Genomic DNA, 18745 nt, shown 5'->3' with positions numbered 1-18745 from the left:
GCCAGAATGTTATCTTATTCCCATTTAATCTTGAGAAACTTTACAATAAACTGCTTCAGCTAAGGCATTGGTAGTTGATAACTGGATAAAAACACTAAAATATATTTGAAATAAAAAAACTAATAACTTGGGTGATTGATTTATGATGAAATTGGAAAATGTCTAATGGCTTTCTAGAAAGAACTTCTAACCTAAAGGAGAGGGAGTATATTCTGTTGGTGGACTTTTGGGCCTCAGAAACTGAATTATGAGAAGGATATCATTTTTCAGATCATCCTTCAAATTACCTTCATAAAAAAGTGAGTGTCCACAGATGAACCTAAAGGAAATTATACATTTCACCTGACATAGTATCTGAGATTTGGGGCAAGTCTGATACAGGACTTGCTAATTACTGCCTCTTCCCCATCCTATCTCATTGCGTGTTCCCATTTACATGTAATATCCTAAGTGTCACGTTATGCTTTGCCTCCTTGCCTTTCTTGTTTGTTTGTTTTTAGTCTTGTGCTATATAGTCCATAAATTCTTTGATATCTTTTAGCTCCAGTAACTTGGAAGGTAATAAACATGCTGTTTTACTTGTAAGTCTTACAATCAAATCACTAGTGTCTAATTATTAATGTCAAGAATGAAAAACAGCCTTTATTTGCTCTTTCAATGATAGACAAAATAATTAGCATATCTGTACCTTCCTTAACACCCATATCCTCTCTTTAGTGTTGTTTTGTTTATAATCTGGAATGTTTTTATTATTATCTGGGATTATTTTTAAGCATTATCATCAATTTCAAAAAGTATGTTTCATTTTATAAACACACAACAGTTGTTTATACTTTGTTTATTTAAATAGTTTCAGGGCTAAACATCAGGTCCTTTCCTATCATGATATAGATTATGAGTTTTTATTTAGATGTATCTCTTGTTTGACTGAGTTTGTCTTCAAGTGATTCTTATGGTTAGGGGAACCTAGAGGAATGGTCCCTGTCTTGACCCTTCTCATCACTGGCACCAACTAACTCTAACCCCTCCAAAGTACGAAGTCTTAAAGGAGTAGGCCAGCATTTCCTCACTTCCTGCAAAGGCTGTAACACCTCACTACTTTCTTAGGAAGTTTAAGAGTCTTTGGTGGCTTCTTTAATCTGGTCTCATCCATCCTCTACCTACTAGAAATCCATTGACATTACATTCATGGCATACCATTGTTACTACTCCCTACTCTTGTTATTTATTAATTATTTCAATAAGTTTTGGAGAAGGAGCAGGTTTGGGGAAAGGAAGATTTGATCACATCACTATTTTGTTTCAAACATCCTAGCTAACTCCTCACTATAGAGTAACATTCAGATTCCATAGAAGAAAGATCCTTCATTCTCTGGCCCAGCCCACCTGAATCTTGTACCTGAGCAAGTACCCCATTCACCTCACCCTACTCCTGGCCCCGTTCCTATGTATAGATAAAAACAAAGCAAGACTTTTTGTTCTTAAACTGGTTTAGTCAGAGTCCAAAATTAAAAGCATCCCTTATTTTACTTATTTTGTTTTGGTTTTGGTATTTTATTTAGTGCTAAAAATCTGAATGAAAAATCAACTCAGAGCCAGTAAACACATCAATAGCAACCAAACATGGAAACATGTCATGTAAATAAATATAGGACAATTACCTATGAAATAGCTGTCTTTGTATTTCAACAAATATCAGAGAACAAGCCTCCTAAGCAAAGCCATCTACAGTTTGAGCCAACAAACACTTTGGAAAAAAATCTACCAGTGCTTTTGGCTATGCATATTACTCCTCAAATGTTAATAAACATGCAGAGCCAAGTTGACCAAGAATATCATTCACAAGCAATCATCAGGGATCTCTCAGCAACCCCTCAGTCACTCACAACTGTTTGATTATGTTTACTGCCAGGTTAAATATTTTTCTAGCTCAAAAATCTAATGAAGAACATCTTTTTATAGGTTATTCTTAATTCTCATTGGTTATTGCTTATTACAAACAGTCTTATGAGTTCCTATGACATTTATACATAGAATAACTTAAACCTAAATTAAATTTCTCAAAACATATAACTGTGTCTAATGAGGTCAGCTTCTCTGATCTTTGTTAGGCTTTCTTCCAAACTAACTTCAAACTACACTCAACCTGCTAGACACATTTGATAATGAGTTGTTTCACAGCAAAGAGTAGATATGTTTATTTGGTCTAATTAACTAGGATAAAAGGATAAGCCTATAGGACCTTGGGATATTTGCTGTAGATTTCTAAAAATATGTATAGAAGTTACCCTGCACACACAAAAAAACTGTTTAACTGAAGCAATCTGTGAGCTTTTTAAAATTTGGGCAAATAAATCAAGAAAAATTGAGATAACATTTTCTCCTTTGAGCAATGGTAAATCAAGATAATTTCCATTATCTAGTTTATGCTAATCATTTGAAATAGCTCTTATTGGCAGTGAGCTGAATGCTTCTGTCTGTAATTAATCTAAGCTTTTGATACTTGGTACAATAAAATGACTGGTTTTGCATTTATACACATCTTAGCCTTTTCCATTTAAAAGGCATGTAGAGTATTTCCCAGAACTTCTGCTGCCAGTGTCTTTGTCCCCAAGGTGAAACAGAACCACTGCCCGCCTGTGCAGGAAACCCTCCAACACTAGCAGGTAGTTGTGTTTCTGGTGTTCTCACAAGAGGGAGTGAGAGCACGTCCTTCTACTCTGCCGTCTTGGTTCCTCCTCCATCACTGTGTGGATTAAAGGCTCTTGGCGATCCAGCCAGGCGTCAGGGCTGTGTCTCTGAGGTGGGAGAACCAACCTCAGGACACTGGTCCACAAGAGACCTCCCAGCACCACGCAATATCAAACAGCGAAAATCTCCCAGAGATCTCCATCTCAACACCAAGACCCAGCTTCACTCAAGGACCAGCAACAAACAGTGCTGGACACCCTATCCCCAACATATAGCAAGACAGGACTAAAGCCCCAACCATTAGCACAGAGGCTGCCTAAAATCATAATAAGGATACCAACATCCCCAAACACACCACCAGACGCGGACCTGCCCACCAGAAAGACAAGATCCAGCCTCAACCACCAGAAGAGATGCACTAAGTCTCCCCAACCAGGAAACCTACTCAACCCACTGAACCAACCTTAGCCACTGGGGACAGCCACCAAAAACAACGGGAACTACAAACCTGCAGCCTGCAAAAAGGAGACCCCAAACACAGTAAGATAAGCAAAATGAGAAGACAGAAAAACACACAGCAGATGAAGGACCAAGATAAAAACACACCAGACCTAACAAATGAATAGGAAAGAGGCAGTCTACATGAAAAAGAATTCAGAATAATGATAGTAAAGATGATTCAAAATATTGGAAACAGAATAGACAAATTGCAAGAAACAGTTAACAATGACCTAGAAGAAATAAAGAGGAAGCAAGCAATGATGAGCAACACAATAAATGAAATTTAAAATCCTCTAGATGGGATCAATAGCAGAACAACTGAGGCAGAAGGACAGATAAGTGACCTGGAAGATAAAATAGTGGAAATAACTACTGCAGAGCAGAATAAAGAGAAAAGAATGAAAAGAACTGAGGACAGTCTCAGAGACCTCTGGGACAACATTAAATGCACCAACATTCGAATTATAGGGGTCCCAGAAGAAGAAGAGAAAAAGAAAGGGACTGAGAAAATATTTGAAGAGATTATAGTAGAAAACCTCCCTAATATAGGAAAGGAAATAGTCAATCAAGTCCAGGAAGCACAGAGAGTCCCAGGCAGGATAAACCCAAGGATAAACACGCCAAGACACATAATAATCAAACTGTCAAAAATTAAATACAAAGAAAATATATTAAAAGCAGCAAGGGAAAAACAACAAATAACACACAAAGGAATCCCCATAAGGTTAACATCTGATCTTTCAGCAGAAACTCTACAAGCCAGAAGGGAGTGGCAGGACATATTTAAAGTGATGAAGGAAAAAAAACCTACAACCAAGATTACTCTACCCAGCAAGGATCTCATTCAGATTTGATGGAGAAATTAAAACCTTTACAGACAAGCAAAAGCTGAGAGAGTTCAGCACCACCAAACCACCTTTACAACAAATGCTAAAGGAACTTGTCTAGGCAAGAAACACAAGAGAAGGAAAAGACCTACAAGAACAAACCTGAAACAATTAAGTAAATGGTAATAGGAACATACATATTGATAATTACCATAAATGTAAGTGGATTAAATGCTCCCACCAAAAGACACAGACTGGCTGAATGGATACAAAAACAAGACCCATATATATGCTGTCTACAAGAGACCCACTTCAGACCTAGGGACACATACAGACTGAAAGTGAGGGGATGGAAAAAGATATTCCATGCAAATGGAAATCAGAAGAAAGCTGGAGTAGCAATTCTCATATCAGACAAAATAGACTTTAAAATAAAAACTATTATAAGAGACAAAGAAGGACACTACATGATGATCAAGGGATCAATCCACGAAGAAAATATAACAATTGTAAATATTTATGCACCCAACATAGGAGCAACTCAATACATAAGGCAAATACTAACAGCCATAAAAGGGGAAATTGACAGTAACACAATCATAGTAGGGGACTTTAACACCCCACTTTCACCAATGGACAGATCATCCAAAATGAAAATAAATAAGGAAACACAAGCTTTAAATGATACATTACACAAGATGGACTTAATTGATATTTATAGGACATTCCATCCAAAAACAACAGAATACACATTTTTCTCAAGTGCTCATGGAACATTCTCCAGGATAGATCATATATTGGGTCACAAATCTAGCCTTGGTAAATTCAAGAAAATTGAAATCGTATCAAGTATCTTTTCCGACCACAACGCTATGAGACTAGATATCAATTACAGGAAAAGATCTGTAAAAAGTACAAACACATGGAGGCTAAACAATACACTACTTAACAACGAAGTGATCACTGAAGAAATCAAATAGGAAATCAAAAAATACTTAGAAACAAATGACAATGGAGACACGACGACCCAAAACCTATGGGATACAGCAAAAGCAGTTCTAAGAGGAAAGTTTATAGCAATACAATCATACCTTAAGAAACAGGAAACATCTCGAATAAACAACCTAATATTGCACTTAAAGCAATTCGAGAAAGAAGAACAAAAAAACCCCAAAGTTAGCAGAAGGAAAGAAATCATAAAGATCAGATTAGAAATAAATGAAAAAGAAATGAAGGAAACAATAGCAAAGATCAATAAAAGTAAAAGCTGGTTCTTTGAATAGATAAATAAAATTGATAAGCCATTAGCCAGACTCATCAAGAAAAAAAGGGAGAAGACTCAAATCAATAGAATTAGAAATGAAAAAGGAGAAGTAACAACTAACACTGCAGAAATACAAAAGTTATTAGAGATTACTACAAGCAACTCTATGCCAATAAAATGGACAACCTGGAAGAAATGGACAAATTCTTAGAAATGCACAGGCTGCCGAGATTGAACCAGGAAGAAATAGAGAATGTGAACAGACCAATCACAAGCACTGAAATTGAAACTGATTAAAAATCTTCCAACAAACAAAAGCCCAAGACCAGATGGCTTTACAGGCGAATTCTATCAAACATTTAGAGAAGAGCTAACACCTATCCTTCTCAAACTCTTCCAAAAGACAGCAGAGGGAGGAACACTCCCAAACTCATTCTATGAGGCCACCATTACCCTGATACCAACCAGACAAAGACGTCACAAAGAAAGAAAACTACAGGCCAATATCACTGATGAACATAGATGCAAAAACACTCAACAAAATACAAACAGAATCCAACAGCACATTAAAAGGATCATACACCATGATCAAGTGGTTTTTATTCCAGGAATGCAAGGATTCTTCAATATACACAAATCAATCAACGTGATACACCATATCAACAAACTGAAGGAGAAAAACCATATGATCATCTCAATAGATGCAGAGAAAGCTTTTGACAAAATTCAGCACCCATTTATGACAAAAACCCTGCAGAAAGTAGGCATAGAGGGAACTTTCCTCAACATATAAAGGCCATATATGACGAACCCACAGCCAGCATCATTCTCAATGGTGAAAAACTGAAACCATTTCCACTAAGATCAGGAACAAGACAAGGTTGCCCACTCTCACCACCCTTATTCAACCTAGTTTTGGAAGTTCTAGCCACAGCAATCAGAGAAAAAAAAGAAATAAAAGGAATCCAAATAGGAAAAGAAGAAGTAAAGCTGTCACTGTTTGCAGATGACATGATACTATACATAGAGAACCCTAAGGATGCTACCAGAAAACTACTAGAGCTAATCAATGAATTTGGTAAAGTAGCAGGATACAAAATTAATGCACAGAAATCTCTGGCATTCTTATACACAAATGATGAAAAATCTGAGAGTGAAATTAAGAAAACACTCCCATTTACCATTGCAACAAAAAGAATAAAATATCTAGGAATAAATCTACCTAAGGATACAAAAGACTCGTATGCAGAAAACTATAAGACACTGATGAAAGAAATTAAAGATGATACAAATAGGTGGAGAAATATACCATGTTCTTGGATTGGAAGAATCAACATTGTGAAAATGACTCTAGTACCCAAAGCAATCTACAGATTCAATGCAATCCCTATCAAATTACCACTGGCATTTTTCACAGAACTAGAACAAAAAATTTCACAATTTGTATGGAAACACAAAAGACCCCGAATAGCCAAAGCAATCTTGAGAATGAAAAATGGAGCCGGAGGAATCAGGCTCCCTGACTTCAGACTATACTACAAGGCTCCAGTAATCAAGACAGTATGGTACTGGCACAAAAACAGAAATATAGATCAATGGAACAGGATAGAAAGTCCAGAGATAAACCCACACACATATGGTCACCTTATCTTTGATAAAGGAGGGAAGGATATACAGTGGAGTAAAGACAGCCTCTTCAATAAGTGGTGCTGGGAAAACTGGACAGCTACATGTAAAAGTATGAAATTAGAACACTCCCTAACACCACACACAAAAATAAACTCAAAATGGGTTAAAGACCTAAATGTAAGGCCAGACACCATCAAACTCTTAGAGGAAAACATAGGCAGAACACTCTATGACATAAATCACAGCAAGATCCTTTTTGACCCATCTCCTAGAGAAATGGAAATAAAAACAAAAATAAACAAATGGGACCTAATGAAACTTAAAAGCATTTGCACAGCAAAGGAAACCATAAATAAGACAAAAAGACAACCCTCAGAATGGGAGAAAATATTTGCAAATGAAGCAACTGACAAAGGATTAATATCCAAAATTTATAAGCAACTCATGCAGCTCAATAACAAAAAAACAAACAACCCAATCCAAAAATGGGCAGAAGATCTAAATAGACATTTCTCCAAAGAAGATATACAGATTGCCAACAAACACATGAAAGAATGCTCAACATCACTAATCATTAGAGGAATGAAAATCAAAACTACAATGAGATATCATCTCACACTGGTCAGAATGGCCATCATCAAAATCTCTAGAAACAATAAATGCTGGAGAGGGTGTGGAGAAAAGGGAACACTCTTGCACTGCTGGTGGGAATGTAAATTGATAGAGCCACTATGGAGAACAGTATGGAGGTTCCTTAAAAAACTAAAAATAGAACTACCATACCACCCAGCAATCCCACTACTGGGCATATACCCTGAGAAAACCATAATTCAAAAAGAGTCATGTACCAAAATGTTCATTGCAGCTCTATTTACGATAGCCAGGACATGGAAGCAACCTAAGTGTCCATCAACAGATGAATGGATAAAGAAGATGTGGCACATATATACAATGGAATATTACTCAGCCATAAAAAGAAATGAAACTGAGTTATTTGTAATGAGGTGGATAGACCTGGAGTGTGTCATACAGAGTGAAGTAAATCAGAAGGAGAAAAACAAATACCGTATGCTAACACATATATATGGAATCTAAGAAAAAAAATGTCATGAAGAGATTAGTGGTAGGACGGGAATAAAACACAGACCTACTAGAGCATGGATTTGAGGATATGCGGAGGGGGAAGGGTAAGCTGTGACGAAGTGAGAGAGTGGCATGGACATATATACACTACCAAATGTAAATTAGATAGCTAGTGGGAAGCTGCCGCATAGCACAGGGAGATCAGCTTGGTGCTTTGTGACCACCTAGAGGGGTGGGATAGGGAGGGTGGGAGGGAGTGTGATGCAAGAGGGAAGAGATATGGGAACATATGTATATGTATAATTGATTCACTTTGTTGTAAAGGAAAAACTAACACTATTGTAAAACAGTTATACTCCAATAAAGATGTTAAAAATAAATAAATAAAGATATGTAAATATAAATTATTAGCCACTTTTACCAATAGATGAAATTGTTACTACTAATTTTATGTGCACATTTCTATCAAGCATAAAAGAAGTGGTCAGCCTTCATTTCTAGCTAATTTAAGAGTCATTAGATGACAAATGCCTTTTTTCATTAGAATCTGAGAATTTTTTTTAAATACATTAGCTGCCAGAGCCGTGCTATTACTAAAAGTATTAGAAATTAGATTACTGCTTTAAAAATAAGTAAAATGGGTTTTTCAGGTAAAGAGCTCTGATGATAGTATCCCTAGGATAATAATCAAAAGATGTTTCTAAATCCCTACGCACATTTAAAACATGTCTTTTCTTTGGTACACTTCTTGAGAGCAAGATTTTTTTTTTTTTTTTTGGCCTGAGTCCCATGTTGTCTGTTGACTCTTACAGGGGAGGAGATGACTTTTGTTAGGTAGAGTAAGTACTGTCTGAAACTCACCAACATTAGCCAGTTTTGACAATGGGGAGAAGAAAGTAACTGTGCTCCTCCTCCTTCCCTTAGTGAACCTCTCCTCCATCTCCTTGGCTTGTTTTCCAGAGTCTCCCAAACCTCTTAATTTTAAAGCATTTTGGGACAGCCTCAGACTTCTTTAGCTACAGTCACTCTCTTGTGATTTCATTCAGGTTTGCGGTTTGATATACCCTCTCTTTGCTAAAGCTCCCAAATTCTTATCTCAAGTCCATACCTTGCTCCCCAAACTCCAGATTCATATATCCAACTGCTGCTTTGACATCTCTATTTGGATGTCCAATAGCACTCCAAACTTGGCATGTTCAAAACTGAACTCCTCCTCTTCCTCCACAGAGGCCTTTGCTCTAGCTGTCCCCTTTGCTGGAAAACCCCTCCCCACCCCCAGAGAACTGCTTGGATAACCCCCTCACCTCCTACAGTCTTTGTTTAAATATTGCCATCCTAAGGCATCCTGCCCTGCCCTGACTGCCTTATTTAATACTGCAACCTGATCCTTTCTCTGATCCTAGTCATCCTGATCCTCCTTACCCTCCTCTACCTTTTTTGCCCACAGCACTTTAACCTACTATTTGGTTTCCCTATTCATTTTATATTCCCCCACTCAGATATAAGACCCTTGACGGCACCATCTTTTCCTCTTTGGTCCATGGTGGAAATACACACATAATAGCGCCTAGCACATAGTAGTTACTCAGTAATTATTTATTGAATGAATGAATGGCAACAAACAGACATATCCCTGTATCCCAGTGCATAGGGTTAGTCATGTATGAATTTATAACATTAAAAAATCTGTCTCATTGCTCCTCCACAGTGCACCATCCTTTCCTGTCTGCATACCTCAGTCTTTCATTTATCGACTTCTCTTCCCTTCTCCTTTCTTCCCTTCCCTTGTCAAGTGTCCAGTGCACTTTTGCTGCCCCTTGGTTTCTAATCAGGAAACTCTACTATGAAAAGCAGAATAACAGAGGTGAAGAGCCCTGTTTGAATCTCTGTATCTCTAATTACTCTTTCTGTGCATTTGTTCTCATTACTATTGTGCAGAAAATTCAGAAGACATCATCTGGATGCTAACTGAGATCAGCAAAACTATATCTTCAGCTTGTCCAGACCTAATTGTATTGTTGAGCACATAAAGAAGCTTGAAAATAAGGGTCACCCTGTGTGTATGTGTGTGTGTGTGTGTGTGCGAATTGTAAAACACAATGTTATCATACAGGAATAAAAGGTTATTCACTGTGATGTATACCCTAACAAATTCTTAGAGTTACAGAAAATGTAGTCATTTGGATTTTATAATATAGGATACTATGATTGTACAATGTTGGATTTCCCAAGTCAATCAGAGTTTGACAGGTATAAATCCTATGAGTTAAGGTATAGCAGAATTGACCAATTTTGTCAGATTAAGAACATCACGCAGCATCCTGGATCCAAGGCACCTCTTAAAATAAAAGAAACCTCAACTTGTGTACCATTTCTTGCTGCTAGCATGTGAATGAGAGTTTCTTTGTTTTGTTTTTTATTTTATTTTTTAACATCTTTATTGGAGTATAATTGCTTTACAATGGTGTGCCAGTTTCTGCTTTATAACGAAGTGAATCAGTTATACATATACATATGTCCCCGTATCTCTTCCCTCTTGTGTCTACCTCCCTCCCACCCTCCCTATCCCACCCCTCTAGGTGATCACAAAGCACCAAGCTGATCTCCCTGTGCTATGCAGCTGCTTCCCACTAGCTATCTATTTTACGTTTGGTAGTGTATATATGTCCATGCCACTCTCTCACTTTGTCTCAGCTTACCCTTCCCCCTCCCCATATCCTCAAATCCATTCTCTAGTAGGTCTGTGTCTTTATTCCAGATTTGCCCCTAGGTTCTTCATGACCTGTTTTTTTTTTTTTTTTTTTAGATTCCATATATATGTGTTAGCATACGGTATTTGTTTTTCTCTTTCTGACTTACTTCACTCTGTATGACAGACTCTAAGTCCATCCACCTCACTACAAATAACTCAATTTCATTTCTTTTTATGGCTGAGTAATACTCCATTGTATATATGTGCCACATCTTCTTTATCCATTCATCTGTTGATGGACACTTAGGTTGCTTCCATGTCCTGGCTATCGTAAATAGAGCTACAATGAACATTGTGGTACATGACTCTATTTGAATTATGGTTTTCTCAGGGTATATGCCCAGTAGTGGGATTGCTGGGTCGTATGGTAGTTCTATTTTTAGTTTTTTAAGGAACACCCATACTGTTCTCCATAGTGGCTGTATCAATTTACATTCCTACCAACAGTGCAAGAGGGTTCCCAAATGAGAGTTTCTTAATTGCTGTCTCATCTCCCTCCTCAGTCAGGACTAGGAGGATCACAAGTTCAAATGTCATTCTAGATTCATGCTGGATTCAGCTGTTTATTGGCTGACATTATTTGAGTGGTCAAAGCTTTCCCATTATTTCATAAAATCTAAAGGAGGACTGATCAGTCCTGTCAATACTAGACAATATTAGACTTCTTTTGTTTGTTTTTGCTTGCATATCAGCTTTGGTGGTGTGATACTGGTGGGGTGGCAGTAGAGTGCAAGTTTGTAAAAGTTCCAGTTAGGCATGTCCTCTCAGCCTCCTAGTGTCTTTAATTGTATTGAGGAATCCAGACATAGGAGGGCCAAAGTGGGTCTTCTAAAGCATAAGTCCCCAGGTTGCCCTAGGCTGAGGACAATACTGCCTGTATGACCCTAATATAAAATTAGCACAACCCTGGATTGCTTTGTCATCTTGAACAAGATCAATCATCCAGCCATGAAACTGAATAGCAGGTCCAAAAATATTCACTCACTAATTGCTTTATTATGTTTACCGCCTGTTGCCAATATGCATTCATCTGACAGGCCCACTGACTAGAAAAACCAGAAGTCAGGGCAAGAGTTCCTCAGCAGAGATCATAACTGTACCTAACACGGTACCTATTCCTACTCTTTCCTCATCTCCCTTCATCTCCCACCATCTTAGATCCACATATCATGTATCTTAGGTAAATACCTTTGATTAGTTACTGACATCCTCACACACCAATTCTCATGATATTTTCCAGATATGCCTCTTAGGATATCTAAAGGAAAACCAGTCCTTAACTTCTTCATGCATTAAACTTACTAAAAGCATAAGCATTTAATTTCACATTTGTGTATGAAATTATTTAACCGTTCATTCTAGGAAAGCATTAAAAAATTGAAACTGTAGAGTTTATTCACTCTGATTCTTTTTCCTTTAAAAATTAATTATTCTGTGCATAGGTAGTAATTAACCTGATCTCATTCATAATTAATCTCAATCTCATTCTTATGTCCTGTCCTTTGGGAAGTGAGATTATTTGTGAACCTCCATCTTTGAGAAATTGACTGCCATATTTTTCTCCTTTGCTGAGAGATAATTTCCTCTTAAGATAGAAGTTGAAGAGATAAAAGTTTTGCTTTGGGAAACTTGGAAATATGGAAGTGTTGGATGAAAGTAAGAATAAAGAAGTCAGAAGAACATTCATTGAACAAATACATATTTTTATCATGTTCCAGTTTCTCTTCTAAATACTGGTGACAGAGCAGTAAACAAATGAGACCAAAATAACAGCACTTACACTTAAGTGAGAGAAACTGATGATGAAAACACATGCACAGCAAGTTATTTAGAATTCAAAACGTGTATAGGTAATGGAAGAAAACAAAGCAGGGACAGGGGACAGAGTGTGTAGTCAGGGAGGTATATTAGTGTTCTACTGTTGCATAACAAATTATCAAAAACTTAGGAGCTTGAAACTACATCCATCATCCTGGCACAGCTTAGGAAAGTCCTCTGCTCAGGATCTCACAAACCACCTGCAGTCTAGGAGTTGGCCAGGGCTGAGGTCTCATCTGACACTTGGGGTCCTCTTCAAGTTCAGAATTCTCCCAGGTTGGCAGAATTCAGTTCCTTGCAGCTGGAGAACTCAGGGTAGGTTGCTTCTTCACAGTCATCAGAATCAAATGACGATAGAGGAGGAAGATTAGCTTTTCTTTATTACCCTCTCCCTCCCAAATATTCCCCAGACCCAAGACGTATCAGACCACCACCCTGGAAAGATGAAATTCTTTTCTCAAGGATCAGGTATATCTCAAAAAGAATTACAATATGGAAAGAAAAAAAAGTGCTTGTAACTTTATCTACCTGTGATAGAAGTAGCTTACTGGCCTGTATTTTAGTTTCTTGCTTATACCTCCGTCTCCTCTTTATCTCTTCCAATCCCTTTCTCCTGTTCTCCAGTCTAGTATCTCACTTCTATCCTGCGCAAACTCCAACTTTCCCCACCCAAGAAGGTGGTCTTGACCCCTCCTTCAGCCATTTTATATGTTATAACTTGAGTGCTTCATGTCAGGGTGAGATGCAAATGGAAGCTACTCAAAGGCTGTTGGTAGATATATAAATTTCTATTCAATTTTCCCACAATAAATTGTTGTGGTTGATTTTCTCCCTGTTTCAGTTGAGAAGTAAGCACACTTATCTAAGCCAGGAGTCAGCAAACCACTGTTCTTTATAGGGCCAGACAGTAAACACTTTTGTCTGTACAGGCCATATGGTCTCTGCAATGTGTTCCAATAAATTTTATTTATTAAAATAGGTGACAGACGAATATAGTTTACTGACAACTCATCAAAGCATTATTTTCTTCTCAGTAACATAGACAAATCTCATATTCTAATGTCCTCTTTCTCCTGTAGACATAACTTTGCTCTTATCCTTTGCTCCTACATACCCACCAAAAGACAAGCAAGGAACACATGAAATAGCATCATTATACCAAGGAGGATTTGATTATTTCATAGATCTGGCACTCACCCCAAAGCCTCTGCTTAGATTTGTTATATGGCACTGTTCCAGTTTATTCTGCCAAGCAGACAACAAATATTTGCCAAATTCTTATGATGTGCCTATCATTATGGGGAACTTTAAGAAAGAAAACTGTAATATATGTCTCCTCAATGAGTTTATAAATTAATTGGTGAGGCACACACACAAATTAAATAACAGTACAAACTACAATTCAAGAAGTATGATAAGGCAATATTGGATTAAATGTCCATATAGTGGCACAAAAATAAATGCAAAGAGTTCACAGGAAGGCTGTGTAGGTTGTCAATGAAGACTGAGGGAGAAAGGACTTTACCCTGGATATAAAGAATTAATAAAATTTAGGGACTTCCCTGGTGGTCCAGTGGTAAAGAATCTGCCTTCCAATGCAGGAGACACCACTTCAATCCCTGGTCGGGGAATTAAGATGCCACATGCTGTGGGACAACTAAGCCCATGCGACACAACTACTGAGCCCGTGCCTCAACTAGAGAGAAGCCCACACGCCGCAACAAAAAGCCCGCACACTGCAACTAAGACACGACACAGACAAAAATATAAATAAATAAATATTTTTTAAAAGAATTAATAGAACTTAGATAAATAGACTGTGGGGTTTTCCAAAAAATTTGAGGAACCAGTAAGGTCACCACATAAGCGGAGAATGCTTGTACATATTCAGACAACAGTAAGCAAACCCAATTGAAGAAAAGGGTTTGAGTGTAGCACAGCAGCATTTGTCACAATTCTTTTGACTGCAAGGGACACATAACGCAACTCCAATGGGGGACTGATGAATTCTGTTAACTATAAACTCTGTGGTAGAAGTTGCTTCTTCAGACACGATTAGGACTACAGGCTGGTGTTATTATTTCAGGGCTCTCTGTCATGCTCCATCTCTCCACTTTGCTCCTCTCTGTGGTCTGACTTCAATCTGTAAATTTGCTATCTATGCCTGATGGCAAAAATGGCCACTGACATTACCATATTCATATACACTTAGCTTAGAAAGTCCATGGAAAGAAAGTACTTCTTTCTCACAGCACCTGAATGTCAATTCAGGGAAGAAGAATAATGGGCTTAATATAGATCATGTACCCAAATGAACTAACTACTGTACCCAGAGGGATGAGGCTGTTATAATTTCTTCTGCCCTCAGCAGGTGCCCACATCCTGTGATGTTTGTAGAGAAGAGGTACACAGGCATTGGAGGGGGGTAATCCTCAAAAGTAACAGAAATGCTATAAAATAGCAAATTACCTTATAAAAATTGATCTCAACCTTTTCCAAGGGTTTATTAGAGCAAAATATTTGAGGTGTATACTACATCTAATACTATATATACCATCTATGAACTATAAAACTCAACCCTAGTATGACAATTTCTAGGAAGATGTCTGAAACTCTGAAAAGTCCCTTAAGATATTCAGCTATGTGGTCCTACAAGGTGGGTTCACGCTCTCCTCCTCTCTCCACAGCCCCAAATCACTGTTATAGGGGAATAAAGCTGGGAAGACGTTCAAATTCAGACAATGGATCAGAAAGTACAGTAAGTCCCCTACATACAAACGAGCTCTGTTCCAAGAGCGTGTTTGTAAGTCAGTTTGTTTGTAAGTCCAACAAAGTTAGCCTACGTACCCAACTAACACAATCGGCCATATAGTACTGTTAGTTACAGTACCCAACTAACACAATTGGCTATATACTGTCGGCTATAGTAATAGGTTTATAATACTTTTCACACAAATAATACATAAAAAACAAACAAAAAATAAAGAAAACACTGTTAATCTTACAGTACAGTACCTTGAAAAGTACAGTAGTACAGCACAACAGCTGGCATACAGGAGCTGGCATCGAGTGAACAGACAAGAAGAGGTACAGACTGGAGGAGGGAGAGGAGGAGGGGGGAGATGGTAGAGCTGAGGATCATCAGCAATAGGAGACGGAGGGCAAGCTGCAATGTCACTCATGCCTGACGTTTATGGCACAGATACTGGCTCCTTGCTGGACTCAGTTCTATCTACCTTCTTGAAAAAACAATCCAGTGATGTCTGGGTAGTAGTTCTTTTTTTCTCATCATAGATGACACGGAAGAACCGGATTGCATTCTGAATGGCTGCTGCAAACTTCGTGTACTGTTCTACATTTGGGTCCTCTTCCTCAAAAACTAACAGTGTCCTCTAATAAAGAAAATTCCCTTGCCATTTCCTGCATCGTGAATCTCTTTGGTTCTTCAATTACTTCTTCTTCCTCTTGTCTCTCTTCGTCCTTTCTCTGGGCCACAGCTTTTTTCTCATCACCACTGCTTTTACGCTTGCTTCTGGACATCCTGGGCTTGAAATAAAGATACTGCACTACTGTACTGTATACAGTATTGTACTGTAAAGTACACAAAAGCATAACCACTTGTAGATGATGTACACATGTGACAATATGCGCCAGACACGTGAACTAACTTACATAATTGGACATGCGAACGCACATTTCCATCTTTAAAAGTTCAGAACTTGAAGGTTTATATGTAGGGGACTTACTGTATAGATAAGAAGATTGAAGTTTGTTATATTTATACTTGATATTGGCAGTTACTTGGATACCATTATGGAAATTGACATCTATATTTCATTTTTTAAATCCTGTATTTGCTTTTAATTATCTACTTGCAAAATAATCTGCGTCTTGTTTGCTTGCTTATGTTCTTCTCATGGAGAAACTAAAAGTATAATATCCAAATAACCTGAGCTTCTCTCCTCTCCCTCATCCACACACTCCCAATACCGTTCACAGTTTAGCTATCCCATCCCAATGAGCCAAAACATTGTGGGGGGTGTCAGAAGACTGTGTGGTTTTATTCCCCAGCTACCCCCATGCTTTTCAGTGTGGGTAAACAGAACAGTCTAAGCTCACTGAGCAATATTGAAGGATGTGACTAATCATATGTGTAAGATTTGCTGTCAGGGACAACCATAGGAGGTACTGATGAAGAATTATGAAAAACAGGATGTCAGAAAAAGATCTGATAAAGAATTATGAAAAAAACAATGTCAGAGTAAACATGATAAAAATTATGAACTACAGGACATCACAGTAAACTCAGTGTAACTGTTGAGGCAAATTGAATACTAGCTGATTATTACTAAAAGTAGGATTATGTGTAAAAGCTATAGCTTTAATTCTTTACAAACAGAACTAAAAATCCTCTACAGCTTTGTAACTGCTTTCTGGCTACCTGCAAGCATTTTGGTATTTGCTGTGCTCAATAATAAAATCAGCTAATTCCATATTTGTAATTGAGGTATTCCCACAGATATCAATTTTCTTTCTTCCCAAAAGACTACAACCATTTACTCAGAAGTTCCAGAGGGTTTGGGGGAGGCACTTTAAGAAGGTAAAGAAGGGCATTTAAGAAGAGTGTATTGAGACAGTCTGAAGCACACAGTGGACCCAAGCCCCCACAGAATTCATTTAAACCTTTTGTGTCACTGAGATCATTTAAAAGCTAAACAAAAATTTCTTGTTCAGAAAGATGTAGCCAAAGTGTTTCCAAAATTAACCCAGACTGTGAAAGAAACAAAATTGCTAATTGTAGGGTGCTGGATACTAAAATATCTATGAGTTTTCTTTAGCTTTTGTTAAAACCAAATAATCTAGTTTGTCCTTCTGAAATAAGTGGCTCCCACCACCAGCATGATGATTTACATCAACACAGGAAAAGAGTGAAATTAATACACCAAAGCATACATTTTAATCTGGTTTTTCTGTCCCATTTTATTCTTTCTCAATTGCTGTTCTTTCACATTCTGTTTCTATTAAAAATATATGATTGAAACTAAAATACACACAAAAAATTACACAGTGCCAAATAAAGAGTTAAAGTGTCCAACCCAATCCCACAAACCCCAATCTCTTTCCCTGTAGAAAATAATTTTTACTAATTCTGCTTGTAATTTTCTAGAAGTTATCACCACAATTCTAAATGATAAGCTTAATCTATGGCTTGGAGAACTGTCTTTATGTTGATTACTCCAAAATTTTTAACTCTAATCATGACTTCTTGACTGAGGTATGGTCTCATAAAGCCAGCTTCCAGCTTGCATGAGTAACAAGCATTAAAAACTTAACACCTCTAAAATAGAATTCTAGATTCCACTCTATTTCCTACCCTAAACTAAGTCGTAAAAAATTCAACACCCATTTATGATAAAAACCCTCCAGAAAGTAGGCATACAGGGAAATTACCTCAATATAATAAGGCCATATATGACAAACCCACAGCCAACATCATTCTCAATGGTGAAAAACTGAAACCATTTCCACTAAGATCAGGAACAAGACAAGGTTGCCCACTCTCACCACCCTTATTCAACATAGTTTTGGAAATTTTAGTCACAGCAATCAGAGAAGAAAAAGAAATAAAAGGAATCCAAATCAGGAAAGAAGAGGTAAAGCTGTCACTCTTTGCAGATGACATGATATTATATATAGAGAATCCTAAAGATGCTACCAGAAAACTACTAGAACTAATCAAAGAATTTGGTAAAGCAGCAGGGTACTAAATTACTGGAGAGAACTCTCTTGCATTCCTATACACTAATGGTGAAAAATCTAAAATAGAAATTAAGGAAAAACTCCCACTTACCATTGCAACAAAAAGAATAAAATATCTAGGAATAAACCTACATAAGGAGACAAAAGACCTGTAGGCAGAAAACTATAAGACACTGATGAAAGCGATTAAAAACAATACAAACAGATGGAGAGATATACCATGTTCTTGGACTGGAAGAATCAACATTGTGAAAATGATTATACTATCCAAAGCAATCTACAGATTCAATGCAATCCCTATCAAACTGCCAATGGCATTATTTACAGAACTAGAACAAAAAATTTAACAATTTGTATGGAAACACAAAAGAACCCCAACAGCCAAAGCAATCTTGAGAATGAAAAATGGAGCTGGAGGAA

General features: G+C 37.4%; 1 protein-coding gene across 2 annotated transcripts in view; it reads right to left on the bottom strand.

Annotated features, from left to right (window-relative positions):
- The window catches only part of FBXO4 (F-box protein 4), a 343376-nt gene that overhangs the window by 227811 nt on the left and 96820 nt on the right, over positions 1-18745 (bottom strand). Inside the window, exon 11 of one of the 2 annotated variants that reach the window (XR_010840115.1) lies at positions 12864-12888. The exons of the other annotated variant lie outside the window; for it this stretch is intronic. The gene's annotated coding sequence lies outside the window, so the exon portion shown is untranslated. Of the gene's footprint in view, positions 1-12863; positions 12889-18745 lie in introns of those variants that run through there. 2 annotated transcript variants of the gene reach the window in all.

This window comes from Kogia breviceps, chromosome 4 (genome assembly GCF_026419965.1).
Source record: "Kogia breviceps isolate mKogBre1 chromosome 4, mKogBre1 haplotype 1, whole genome shotgun sequence".
Lineage (NCBI taxonomy): Eukaryota > Metazoa > Chordata > Mammalia > Artiodactyla > Physeteridae > Kogia > Kogia breviceps.
This window is presented reverse-complemented; position numbering and strand designations above follow the sequence as displayed.